Consider the following 12,666-nt stretch of genomic DNA (forward strand, 5'->3'; position numbering starts at 1 on the left):
TTATATATCAAACCATAAGTATTTCATTGATCGATAAGAGTAAACACCAAATTAATAGAAAATACATAAAGAAAAGATATGTTGATAAGAATAATTTGAAAAAATCCACTGGACGACATGGCAATATATTTGTGAATGGGGATCAAGATCATTATAATTTCTTTGTTCCTGAAAATATTCTATCTCCTAGACGTCGTAGAGAATTGAGAATTCTAATTTGTTTCAACTCTCATAATCGGGATATTGTGAATAGAAATCCAGTATTTTGCAACGAAAACAACATAAGAAACTCTGAACAATTTTTGAATGAGGACAAACGTCTTAATACGGATTTAAATAAATTAATTAAATGCAAATTGTTTCTTTGGCCCAATTACCGATTAGAAGATTTAGCTTGTATGAATCGCTATTGGTTTGATACCAATAATGGTAGTCGTTTCAGTATGTCAAGGATACGTATGTATCCACGATTCAGAATTATTTAATAGTATATTTCCTATATATCACATGCCGTTTTCAGTAAATAAAAACCGAAAGATGTACGCATATGGTGTGTTACGTTCTGGTACATGATACGTATTTACTTGTGTATCAATTCAATTGAATCTAGAAAGAAATCTACAGAATCTTTTTAGGTGCAAAGAAATCATTCTCTTTCGTAAATGCAGAAATATATTATCCTTTTCTTTTCTATCTAAATCAAATGGAAAATTTGATTTAGATAGAAACGGATAAATCTAAATTTTTGCGTGTACTAGATTAAAAAAAATTGACATAATATAATAATTATTATTTTATTTTTCCTGATCGGTAAAATCCATGGCATGGAAAAGAAAGAAAAGAAAAAGATAAAAAAAGTTTTATGGTCAAAAATTCATTCATTTCACTTCTTCCACAAGAAGAAAAAGAAGAAAACAGGGGTTCTGTTGAATTTCAAGTATTAAGTTTCACCAATAAGATACGAAGACTTACTTCACATTTGGAATTGCACAAAAGAGATTTTTTATCACAAAGAGGTCTACAAAAAATTCTGAGAAAACGTCAACGTCTGCTGGCTTATTTGTCAAAGAAAAATAGAGCGCGTTATAAGAAATTAATTGACCAGTTGGATATTCGGGAGCCAAAAAATCGTTAATTAAATCGTTTGAATTAGTATAGTAGTTATTAGATTTTTTATTTTGATGAACCTCCTACTTTTTTGAGGAATTCATGAAATAATGAATTAAGGAAGAAAAGATATGACTGTACCGGCTACAAAAAAAGATTTCATGATAGTTAATATGGGTCCTCACCACCCATCAATGCATGGTGTTCTTCGACTGATCGTTACTCTCGATGGTGAAGATGTTATTGACTGTGAACCCATATTGGGCTATTTACACAGAGGGATGGAAAAAATAGCGGAAAACCGAACAATTATACAATATCTGCCTTATGTAACACGTTGGGATTATTTAGCTACTATGTTCACAGAGGCAATAACGGTAAATGCACCAGAACAACTGGAAAATGTTCAAGTACCTAAAAGGGCTAGCTATATCAGAGTAATTATGCTGGAGCTGAGCCGTATAGCTTCTCATTTGTTATGGCTTGGGCCTTTTATGGCGGATATCGGCGCGCAGACTCCCTTTTTCTATATTTTCAGAGAGAGAGAATTGATATATGATTTATTCGAAGCCGCCACAGGTATGCGAATGATGCATAATTATTTCCGCATCGGAGGAGTAGCTGCCGATCTACCTTATGGCTGGATAGATAAATGTTTGGATTTTTGCGATTATTTTTTAACAGGAATTGTTGAATATCAAAAACTCATTACGCGAAATCCCATTTTTTTGGAGCGAGTCGAAGGAGTGGGCATTATTGGTGGAGAGGAAGCAATAAATTGGGGTTTATCAGGACCGATGTTACGAGCTTCTGGAACACAATGGGATCTTCGTAAAATTGATAATTATGAGTGTTACAATGAATTCGATTGGGAAGTCCAATGGCAAAAAGAAGGAGATTCGTTAGCTCGTTATTTAGTACGAATCGGTGAAATGAGGGAATCTATAAAAATAATTCAACAGGCTCTAGAAGGAATTCCTGGAGGACCCTATGAGAATTTAGAAGTCCGACGCTTTGATAGAGCAAAAAATTCCGAATGGAATGATTTTGAATATAGATTTATTAGTAAAAAACCTTCACCCAATTTTGAATTGTCGAAACAAGAACTTTACGTGAGAGTAGAAGCCCCAAAAGGGGAATTAGGAATTTATTTGATAGGAGATAATAGTGTTTTCCCTTGGAGATGGAAAATTCGTCCACCCGGCTTCATAAATTTGCAAATTCTTCCTCAGCTAGTTAAAAGAATGAAATTGGCTGATATCATGACGATACTAGGTAGTATAGATATCATTATGGGAGAGGTTGATCGTTGAAATGATAATTGATACGACAGAAGTACAAACTATCAATTCTTTTTCTATATCGGAATCCTTAAAAGAAGTATATGGACTCATATGGATCTTTGTACCCATTTTGACCCTTATATTGGGAATTACAATAGGGGTACTAGTAATTGTGTGGTTAGAAAGAGAAATATCTGCAGCGATACAACAACGTATTGGGCCTGAATATGCCGGCCCCTTGGGAATTCTTCAAGCTCTAGCAGATGGAACTAAACTACTTTTTAAAGAAGACCTTCTCCCATCTAGAGGAGATGTTCGTTTGTTTAGTATTGGACCGTCTATAGTGGTCATATCAATTCTACTAAGTTATTTAGTAATTCCTTTTGGGTATCGCCTCATTTTAGCCGATCTCAGTATAGGTGTTTTTTTATGGGTCGCCATTTCAAGTATTGCTCCTATTGGGCTTCTTATGTCAGGATACGGATCGAATAATAAATATTCCTTTTCAGGTGGTCTACGAGCTGCTGCTCAATCTATTAGTTATGAAATACCATTAACTCTATGTGTGTTATCAATATCTCTACGTGTGATTCGTTGAACATGAACTTTATACTTCTTTCCTAGAAGTAAAGGAAAGAAGTTGAATGTAATGTATTGAATAGGTATTTTATTTTTTATTCATCATTCGGGTCAATGAGTTAAACCAGATAGTTATATGAGTGAAACAAAACAACTTAGAAGTTTGCAGTAAGAAGATAAAATCTCATTTCATATGTACAAGAATAAAGTTGAAGTAAACATAAGCAGTGTAAACTGTTTACCCCAAGATTAAGATTCTTTCATTAGTCATCATATCTTGGAGCGGGTGTAAAAGATCAACTGTATGGAGTTTTCATTACTGTCTTGTATTTATTACCATGCCGTAGATCAATCAAAAATCAGTGGACGGTTAGGAACACCAAAGTGCACAAAGGATTAGTAATAGAGATAATGTAAGGTATCAAAAAAAGAGATATTTCTACAATTTATAAAACGAATAAAAATAGGGACTTTAAGTTGGTTTATATTTATAAATTTATAAAATATAAATTTATAAAAAAAATAAAAAAATGAATAAAGATATTGATGCATAAAATAAATAAAAGAATAGATAAGAAGAGATTCGTCCACCTCCCATGGATTTGATTCCTTCCCCTATAAAAAAACTTGCAATGCCAACCCCATTTGTAATTCCATCAATTATATATCTATCAAAAAACTGAGTTAGTTCGGTTAATCCCCTTATACCCATGGTAAAAACCTTAGTATAAAAAATATCTATGTAACCACGATTATATGACCAATTGTATATCCCATTTTTTATTTGGTCCAAGAGAATCCTTTTAGGACCACCTTTTACAAATGCATTGATAAAGTTCAAATTCCGGAAAAACGAATAAGCAGACCCATATAAGATATATGCTATGAATAGTCCGGAAATAGCTATACTTACTGAAAAAATTGCATTTGTAAAAAATTCATACCAATCCACAGAATAACTCGAATTTGGATGGAAAAGGTTTGTGAGTGGAGTTAACCATTTGGATAATATATCCAAATCTATTACTCCTTGATCAAAATGAATTCCTATTGATCCAACAAACAAAGTAAATAATACCAATATAAGCAGAGGAAATAGCATAGTATTGTCCACTTCGCGAGGGTACATAGAAGTGTACTTTTTTTCGAAAGAAGTATTAAAGTATCGTATGCATTTTTTTAGATTATTATCAATTTTATACATATCCTTTGAAAAAAAGAAGACCCTATTATTCATTGTTGATAAAGGTAAATTTCTATTGACTGCTTTGGCTACCTCCTTTCCCCATAGAGATATTGAATAGGACGAACTATTTTTTGTGCTACTGTAATCTTGAAAATGAACGCGCAAATGTCCATCAAAGGTAAGTAAATACACCCGAAACATATAAAATGCAGTCAATCCTGCTGTGAAACAAGCTATTATTGCGAAAATTGGTGAATACAACCAACTATCATTAAGAATTTCATCTTTGGACCAAAAACAAGCAAGAGGTGGAATACCGCAAATAGAAAGTGTACCCAATAAAAAAGTAGTTCTTGTAATTGGAACATATCTTCTTAAACCACCCATAAGAGCCATATTCTGACTTTTTTCTGGCGAATATCCAACAATAGGTTCCATTGAATGAATAATGGATCCGGATCCCAAAAACAATAAAGCTTTAGAATAGGCATGGGTAATCAAATGGAATAAAGCAGCTCGATAAGAACCTATACCTAGAGCTAACATAATATAACCCAATTGAGACATTGTAGAATAGGCTAAACTTCTTTTTATATCTCTTTGAGCAAGAGCCAAAGTAGCTCCTAGTAGTACTGTTATTACACCTATTAAAGATATGAAATTCATTATGTAAGGTATAGCTATGAAAATAGGAAGAAGTCGAGCTACAAGAAAAATTCCTGCTGCTACCATAGTAGCAGCGTGTATAAGAGCCGAGATGGGAGTGGGTCCTTCCATGGCATCGGGTAACCATACGTGAAGGGGGAATTGTGCGGATTTAGCAACTGCACCAATGAATAATAAAGAGGCACACAAAGTAGCAAATAAAGAACTGACACCATTATTATGGATCAAGTTATTAGTTATTTCGAACAAATCCCGAAATTCGAAACTACCTGTTATCCAATAAAAACCTAAAATTCCTAATAATAAACCAAAATCCCCTACACGGTTAGTTACAAAAGCTTTTTGACAAGCACTTGCTGCAGTCGGTCGTGTGAACCAAAATCCTATTAATAAATAGGAACACATCCCCACCAGTTCCCAAAAAATATAAATTTGTATCAAATTGGAACTGGTAACTAATCCCAACATGGAAGCATTGAAAAAACTCATATAAGCAAAAAATCTCAGATATCCTTGATCATGAGACATATAATTGTCACTATAAATAAGAACCAAGATTCCAACAGTAGTAATTAGTATTGACATAATAGAACTAAGTGGGTCGATCAAATATCCGAACTCTAAGGAAAAATCATTATTGATGGTCCAAGACCATAGATATTGATAGATAGAACTTCCATGTATTTGTTGAATAGATAAATTGGCTGAAAACCCCATAACTATACTTAACAGTAAAACACTAGGAAAAGCCCATATACGACGAATATTTTTTGTTGCTGTCGGAATCAGTAGAAGTCCAAATCCTATTGACACAGTAACTGGAAGTGGAAGAAAAGGTATTATCCATGCATATTGATATGTATGTTCCATAAGAAAACAAAATGAAATCTTTAATAATTCTACTATTCTAGTCTAGTCTTAGTAGAATATTCTATTCTGGTAATTTATAGCCATATTATATATAGTATAATAAGAAAAAAGAGTTATACCAAAAGGAGTACTTGATTCTAATTATGTTTTAATAAAATTATATGTTTTAATAGGTTTAAAATATATTTTCAAACAGGTTTTAAATATATTTTTTAATAGGTTTTAAATATATTTTTTAATAGGTTTTAAACATATTCGAAAATGCTTTTTTTAAAACTATTCTACCAGGGAATAAGTATAGATAATGACTAAAAGGAACAATCTATTTTGAACAAAACAATACATGTCTTTCACATACAACGATAAAAACTGGTAACCCTTTTTGAATGGCAGTTCCCAAAAAGCGTACTTCTATGTCAAAAAAACGTATTCGTAAAAATATTTGGAAAAAAAAAGGATTTTTAGCTGCAGTAAAGGCTTTTTCCTTAGCGAAATCGGTTTCCACCGGACGTTCAAAAAGTTTTTTTGTGCAACAAACAAATAATAAAGTCTTGGAATAATCGGAATTGACATACCCGAAGAACTTCGAATTTTTTAAGATGAACGATTCACATTAATTAATGTATTGAACTCCTCAATATCAATATGAGTTAGAACTAGCTGTTGTAGTATGTAGATGTGGTATGTAGAATAAAGGTATGTATATCGAATTCTGAATATTTTTTCTATCTACTTTTTTCACAATAGAAAAATATTTTTCTATTGTGAAAAGTAGAGTATGATTACGATAGAAATGAAAATTCTTTTGTTTCTTATATGCCTAACAAAAACCTAATTAGTTTGGTAAATCTTACCATTATGCATTATATATATAATGAAGAGACCATTATATATAATATGAAGAGTATTAATACTCTAATGATACTAAGGAATGATACTAAGGTGTCGAAATCGTTAGAAAATTTCAAATTCTTTTGATTTAGTGATGAAATTGTTATACATATGAAATCCTGGTTATTTAATCTTCTTCATTGAAAAAAAAAAATATTTTTTTTTCATTTTGTTTGAATCTATGAAATCAAATCGGATAAATAAAAAACGAATCAAAAAATAGAAAATGAACAATTCTTAGTTCTATACCTCGACAGACAACAAAACTATTGAGTTCTAACTGTTTTGGAAGAACTTAGTTTCTAGTACGCGAAAGTTTATTATTAAAACTAAACTTACTAAAACTAAACTTACTTTATTATTAAAACTAAACTTACAATGATCCCAACTAAAGATTCTTTTTTTGAATAGAGATTCAAATAGGAATTTAAATGAATTTTGATTTATCGATTCTAATGTTTACTAAACTATATTGAATCCTTGATTCTCGACGATTCAACATGAATTGACTATTATTATTTCAAGTAAGCCGCCATGGTGAAATTGGTAGACACGCTGCTCTTAGGAAGCAGTGCTAGAGCATCTCGGTTCGAGTCCGAGTGGCGGCATCCTTGAAATCCTAGAAAATAAATCCTCTAAAAGAGACACAATGGATCCTATAATGTATTCAATTCTCGATTTAAATTCTCTAATGGGACCCCTTTTTATGATATTTACAACTTTAGAACATATATTAACTCATATCTCTTTTTCGATAATTTCAATTGTGATTACGATTCATTTAATGATCTTATTAGTCCGCGAAATCGTAGGATTGCGTGATTCATTGGAAAAAGGGATGATAGCCACTTTTTTCTCTATAACAGGATTATTAGTTTCTCGTTGGATTTCTTCAGGACATTTTCCGTTAAGTAATTTATACGAGTCATTAATCTTCCTTTCGTGCAGTTTCTCCATTATTCATATGATTTCCAAGATGGGGAACCATAAAAATGATTTAAGCACAATAACCGCACCAAGTACCATTTTTACACAAGGCTTTGCCACGTCGGGTTTTTTAACTGAAATGCATCAATCCGCAATATTAGTACCTGCTCTACAATCTCAGTGGTTAATGATGCACGTAAGTATGATGTTATTAAGCTATGCAGCTCTTTTATGCGGATCACTATTATCAGTCGCTCTTCTAGTCATTACATTTCGAAAAAACATCGATATTTTTTGTAAAGGTAATAATTTCTTAATTAAACCATTTTTCTTTGGTGAGATTCAATATTTGAATGAAAAAAGAAGTGTTTTTAAAAACACTTCTTTTCTTTCATTTCGAAATTATTATAAATATCAATTGACTCAACGTTTGGATTATTGGAGTTATCGTGTCATTAGTTTAGGATTTACCTTTTTAACCATAGGCATTCTTTGTGGAGCAGTATGGGCTAATGAGGCATGGGGATCTTATTGGAATTGGGACCCCAAAGAAACTTGGGCTTTTATTACTTGGACCATATTCGCGATTTATTTACATACTAGAACTAGAATACATATTAGAAGTAGAACAAATCAAAGTTTGCAAAGTATGAATTCGGCACTTGTGGCTTCTATAGGATTTCTTATAATTTGGGTATGTTATTTTGGAATCAATCTATTAGGAATAGGTCTACATAGTTATGGTTCATTCACATTAACATCTACTTGAATAAACTACACAGATAAATAATTGAATAAACTACATAAAGAATACATAAGAACATCATCCCATATATATATAAAAAGCTTCTTGTTTGTGCGAGTTTTTGAGAACCGTTTGAATCATTCCTTATTCAAAACGGTTCTCAAAAACTCAAAATGCATCTCATTACAATTCTAATTCACTTTATTCTTTTGCATTGTACAGCGAACGATTTTAAAAATCTTAAAATCAAAGACAAAAATTATATTTCCGTATTATTAATGAAAGACTATCGATGAAAGTAATTAGATAGGATAGCTTGCACCCTGTCAACTGATAGCGAGAGAACGAAATCCGGATAAATACCAATACCTATTACGGGTAGAAAGATACAGATTGAAACAAATAGTTCTCGTGGTCCAGAATCCGCAAAATTAGAGTTTGGAACATTGAATAGCTTGTATCCATAGAACATCTGACGTAACATAGATAATAAATAAATAGGAGTTAATATCATTCCAATTGCCATTACAAAAGTAATTAGCATTTTTGGCATTAAAAGGTATTTTGGACTAGTAATTATTCCAAAAAATACTAATAATTCCGCAACAAAACCACTCATTCCTGGCAATGCAAGAGAAGCCATCGAAAAACTACTGAACATGGTAAATAGTTTTGGCATTGGGATCGATACCCCCCCCATTTCGTCGAGATAAACAAGACGTATTCTATCACAACTCGTTCCTGCCAAGAAAAAAAGCGCAGCACCAATAAATCCATGAGAGAGTATTTGTAAAATGGCACCGTTGAGTCCCATTCCGGTTATAGAACCAATTCCTATAATTGTGAAACCCATGTGAGATACAGAGGAATAGGCTATTCTTTTTTTTAAATTCCGTTGACCGAGAGAGGTTGAAGCTGCATAGATTATTTGAATCGTTCCCACTATTACCAACCAGGGAGAAAATATAGAATGAGCGTGGGGTAATAATTCCATATTGATCCGAATAAGTCCATATGCGCCCATTTTTAATAAGATTCCAGCTAGAAGCATACATGTACTGTAATGTGCTTCTCCATGGGTATCTGGTAACCACGTATGTAGGGGTATAATCGGCGATTTGACAGCATAAGCAATAAGGAATCCAAAATATAATATTATTTCCAATGCCACAGGATATGATTGATTAGTTAATTTTGAAAAATCTAATGTGGGTTCATTAGGGCCATATAAACCCATACCTAGAACTCCTATTAAGAGAAAAATGGAGCCCCCCGCAGTGTACAAAATAAACTTTGTGGCCGAGTAGAGACGTTTCTTTCCCCCCCACATGGATAAAAGTAAATAAACAGGAATTAATTCTAACTCCCACAGCATGAAAAAAAGTAAAAGGTCTCTAGAAGAAAATAATCCTATTTGACCGCTGTACATTGCTAACATGAGAAAATAGAACAATCGCGAATTTCGAGTAACTGGCCAAGCCGCTAAGGTAGCTAAAGTGGTGATAAATCCTGTCAGTAAAATAGGTCCTATGGAAAGCCCATCGATTCCCAGTCTCCAGTGAAAATCAAAAACATCTATCCATTTTAAATCTTCCTCCAATTGGGTTAATGGATCGTCCAATTGGAAATGATAACAGAAAACATAGGTTGTTAGAAGGAGTTCCAACGAGCATATACATATAGCATACCACCTAAACATCTTATTTCCTTTATGAGGAAGAAAGAAAATGGAAGAACCGACGGATATCGGCAAAACAACAAGTATTGTTAACCAAGGAAAATAACTCGTGATAAAGACAAGATACGTTTGACCAGAAAAACCCGTGCTCGGAATAGAATAATATATTTTCTCGAGTACGGGCTTTTGTCGGTAAAGAGGAATCAATTGATTCAAGTGGATTTTTTTGTAACGTATCAATAACCTAGACCCATGCTGCGAGTTGTTTCATATGATAAATAAACACGGACACTCAAAAAATCCGTGGGGCAGGCGGATTCACATCTCTTACAACCCACACAGTCCTCGGTTCTTGGTGCGGAAGCAATTTGCTTAGCTTTACATCCGTCCCAAGGTATCATTTCCAATACGTCTGTGGGGCAGGCTCGTACACATTGAGTACACCCTATACATGTATCATAAATTTTTACTGAATGTGACATTGGATCTATAAATTCCAGATTTTAACATCAAAAATTTTCAATCTGGTAGAAAATTAGTATTTATATTATAGACACCAGACGAAGCAGTGGTTTATTAAAATTTTAAGAATCAATATATTTCTAAATCTGTTCATGAGAAAAAGCCAAGAGACTTTGATTTCCGTTTCAAAAATCATGATCATACGAGTCACATGTGTAAATAAAAATTGGCCGACAAAACAAATTGATCAATCATTCAAATCAATATTTCAATATTCATATTTTCAATATGAAATATGAATATATAAAAATAAAACTAAATTAGTAATTTAATTTATTTTCGTAATATGATTAACATATTATTATTTAATAATATTATTTTTATTATTTTATTATAATATTTATAATATTATGCAGTATATTATTATATAATACATTTATATTATTATATAATACATTAAAAATACATTAAAAACATTAAAATTTAAATACATTAAAATTAAATAAAATAAACAAATAAAAAACGAAATAAAAAAATTATAATACCAATTAAATTAAGAATATAATTATTTTTCATTAATGGAATATGAAAGTGAAAGAATAGAAATAGAAAAATATTCCAATTTCATTTATATTTTCTTATGCTTTATCATGTTGTGTGGTGTCTTGATTTATATGATCATTATAACTGATTATTCAATATATGATCATGATAATTATCACTAATTATTCAACAAATTCGATTGATTGATACGAGTTGATTTTCTGTTTCGATGAATCGACGAAACAATAGCTAGACCAATAGCTGCTTCAGCAGCTGCAACAGCTATAATAAAGATTGAGAAAATGTTTCCTTTTAATTGGCGACTATCAAATATATCAGAAAATGTTACAAGATTAATATTAACCGAATTTAGTATAAGCTCAAGACACATAAGTGCTCTAACCATGTTTCGACTTGTGATCAATCCATAGAGACCGATAGAAAATAAATAAACACTCAAAAAAAGTACATGCTCGAACATCATTGACTAACTCCTTATCAATCTCGATTCATTTCAATATGAACAATTGAAGCGATTCGATTTTTTATTTATTTAGAACTTCTAAAATTCTAAAAACTTTTTAATTCTTTTAAAATTCTAAGTATTTATTATTGGCGAGCCATAGTAATTGCACCTATCAAGGAAACTAAAAGAATTATAGAAATTAGTTCAAAGGGAAGATAAAAATCTGTCGATAAATGAATCCCAATTTGTTGAACGTTACTTATTAGGTCCTGTTCTATAATCTGGTTTGATCTTGTAGTCCAAATAATTCCGTACCATGACGTATCTGGTATAGTAGTAATTAGTGAAAAAAGAATACTTGTACAAACCAGTGAAGTGACTCCATCTCCAATGGTCCAAAAATACGAATCATTGGAATATTCTGAACCATTCATGAACATTACCGCAAATATGATTAAGACATTTACGGCTCCCACATAAATAAGTAGCTGTGCGGCAGCTACAAAAAAAGAGTTCGATGGAATGTAGAATAAGGATATACAAACAAGAACCAATCCCAATGAAAAAGCAGAATAAATAGGATTGGTAAGTAATACTACCCCCAGACCCCCTAATATAAGAACTGACCCCAGAAATGCTACAAGAATATCATGTATTGGTCCAGGTAAATCCATTATGTATAATATGTAAAAAAAAAAATATATAAGTCAAATCATGACCTTACTAAATGGTCCAGGAAAGGAAAAGGGTTACCCCATTTTTATTGTATATGATATGTTCCTAATTGAATTAAATCTTAATATGGATTAATTTAATATTAATTTTATATATAGATATAATTATTTTATTGGGCCAATCCTACTTACTTTTTATCCAAAAGAAAAAGAATAAAAAAAGTAGTTGAAATTGTATATTTCGAAATTCCCGTGATAAAAATATTATAAGTTTAAATCAAAGAGTGATTCTCACCAATCTATAGTTACTAATTAAATCTATAGTTACTAATTATTATTTGTAGTTACTGACCAACCAAAATAAAAAAGTTTTGATCTTTTATATCAAAACAAAATCTTAGTAATCGGTAATCGTTCTTGAATCAAAGGGTTTATCTTTATCTATTTTGATTTGAGTCGAATTCATAACTGTTTGAATTGTGTAATCTTCAATTACTGACATTGGTAACCGACTCAAAGCAATTTGATTATAATTCAATTCGTGACGATCATAAGTAGAAAGCTCATATTCTTCAGTCATTGATAAACA

General features: G+C 31.6%; 1 long non-coding RNA gene across 1 annotated transcript; it reads left to right on the forward strand.

Annotated features, from left to right (window-relative positions):
- The first annotated feature begins 2,829 nt into the window (after positions 1-2,829).
- LOC135664739 (uncharacterized) lies at positions 2,830-9,714 on the forward strand. The gene is made up of 2 exons (XR_010508966.1): positions 2,830-5,887; positions 5,934-9,714. It is a non-coding gene; the product is annotated as an uncharacterized LOC135664739 (long non-coding RNA).
- The last annotated feature ends 2,952 nt before the right edge of the window (positions 9,715-12,666 follow it).

This window comes from Musa acuminata, unplaced genomic scaffold, assembly GCF_036884655.1.
Source record: "Musa acuminata AAA Group cultivar baxijiao unplaced genomic scaffold, Cavendish_Baxijiao_AAA HiC_scaffold_878, whole genome shotgun sequence".
NCBI classification, from domain to species: Eukaryota; Viridiplantae; Streptophyta; class Magnoliopsida; order Zingiberales; family Musaceae; genus Musa; species Musa acuminata.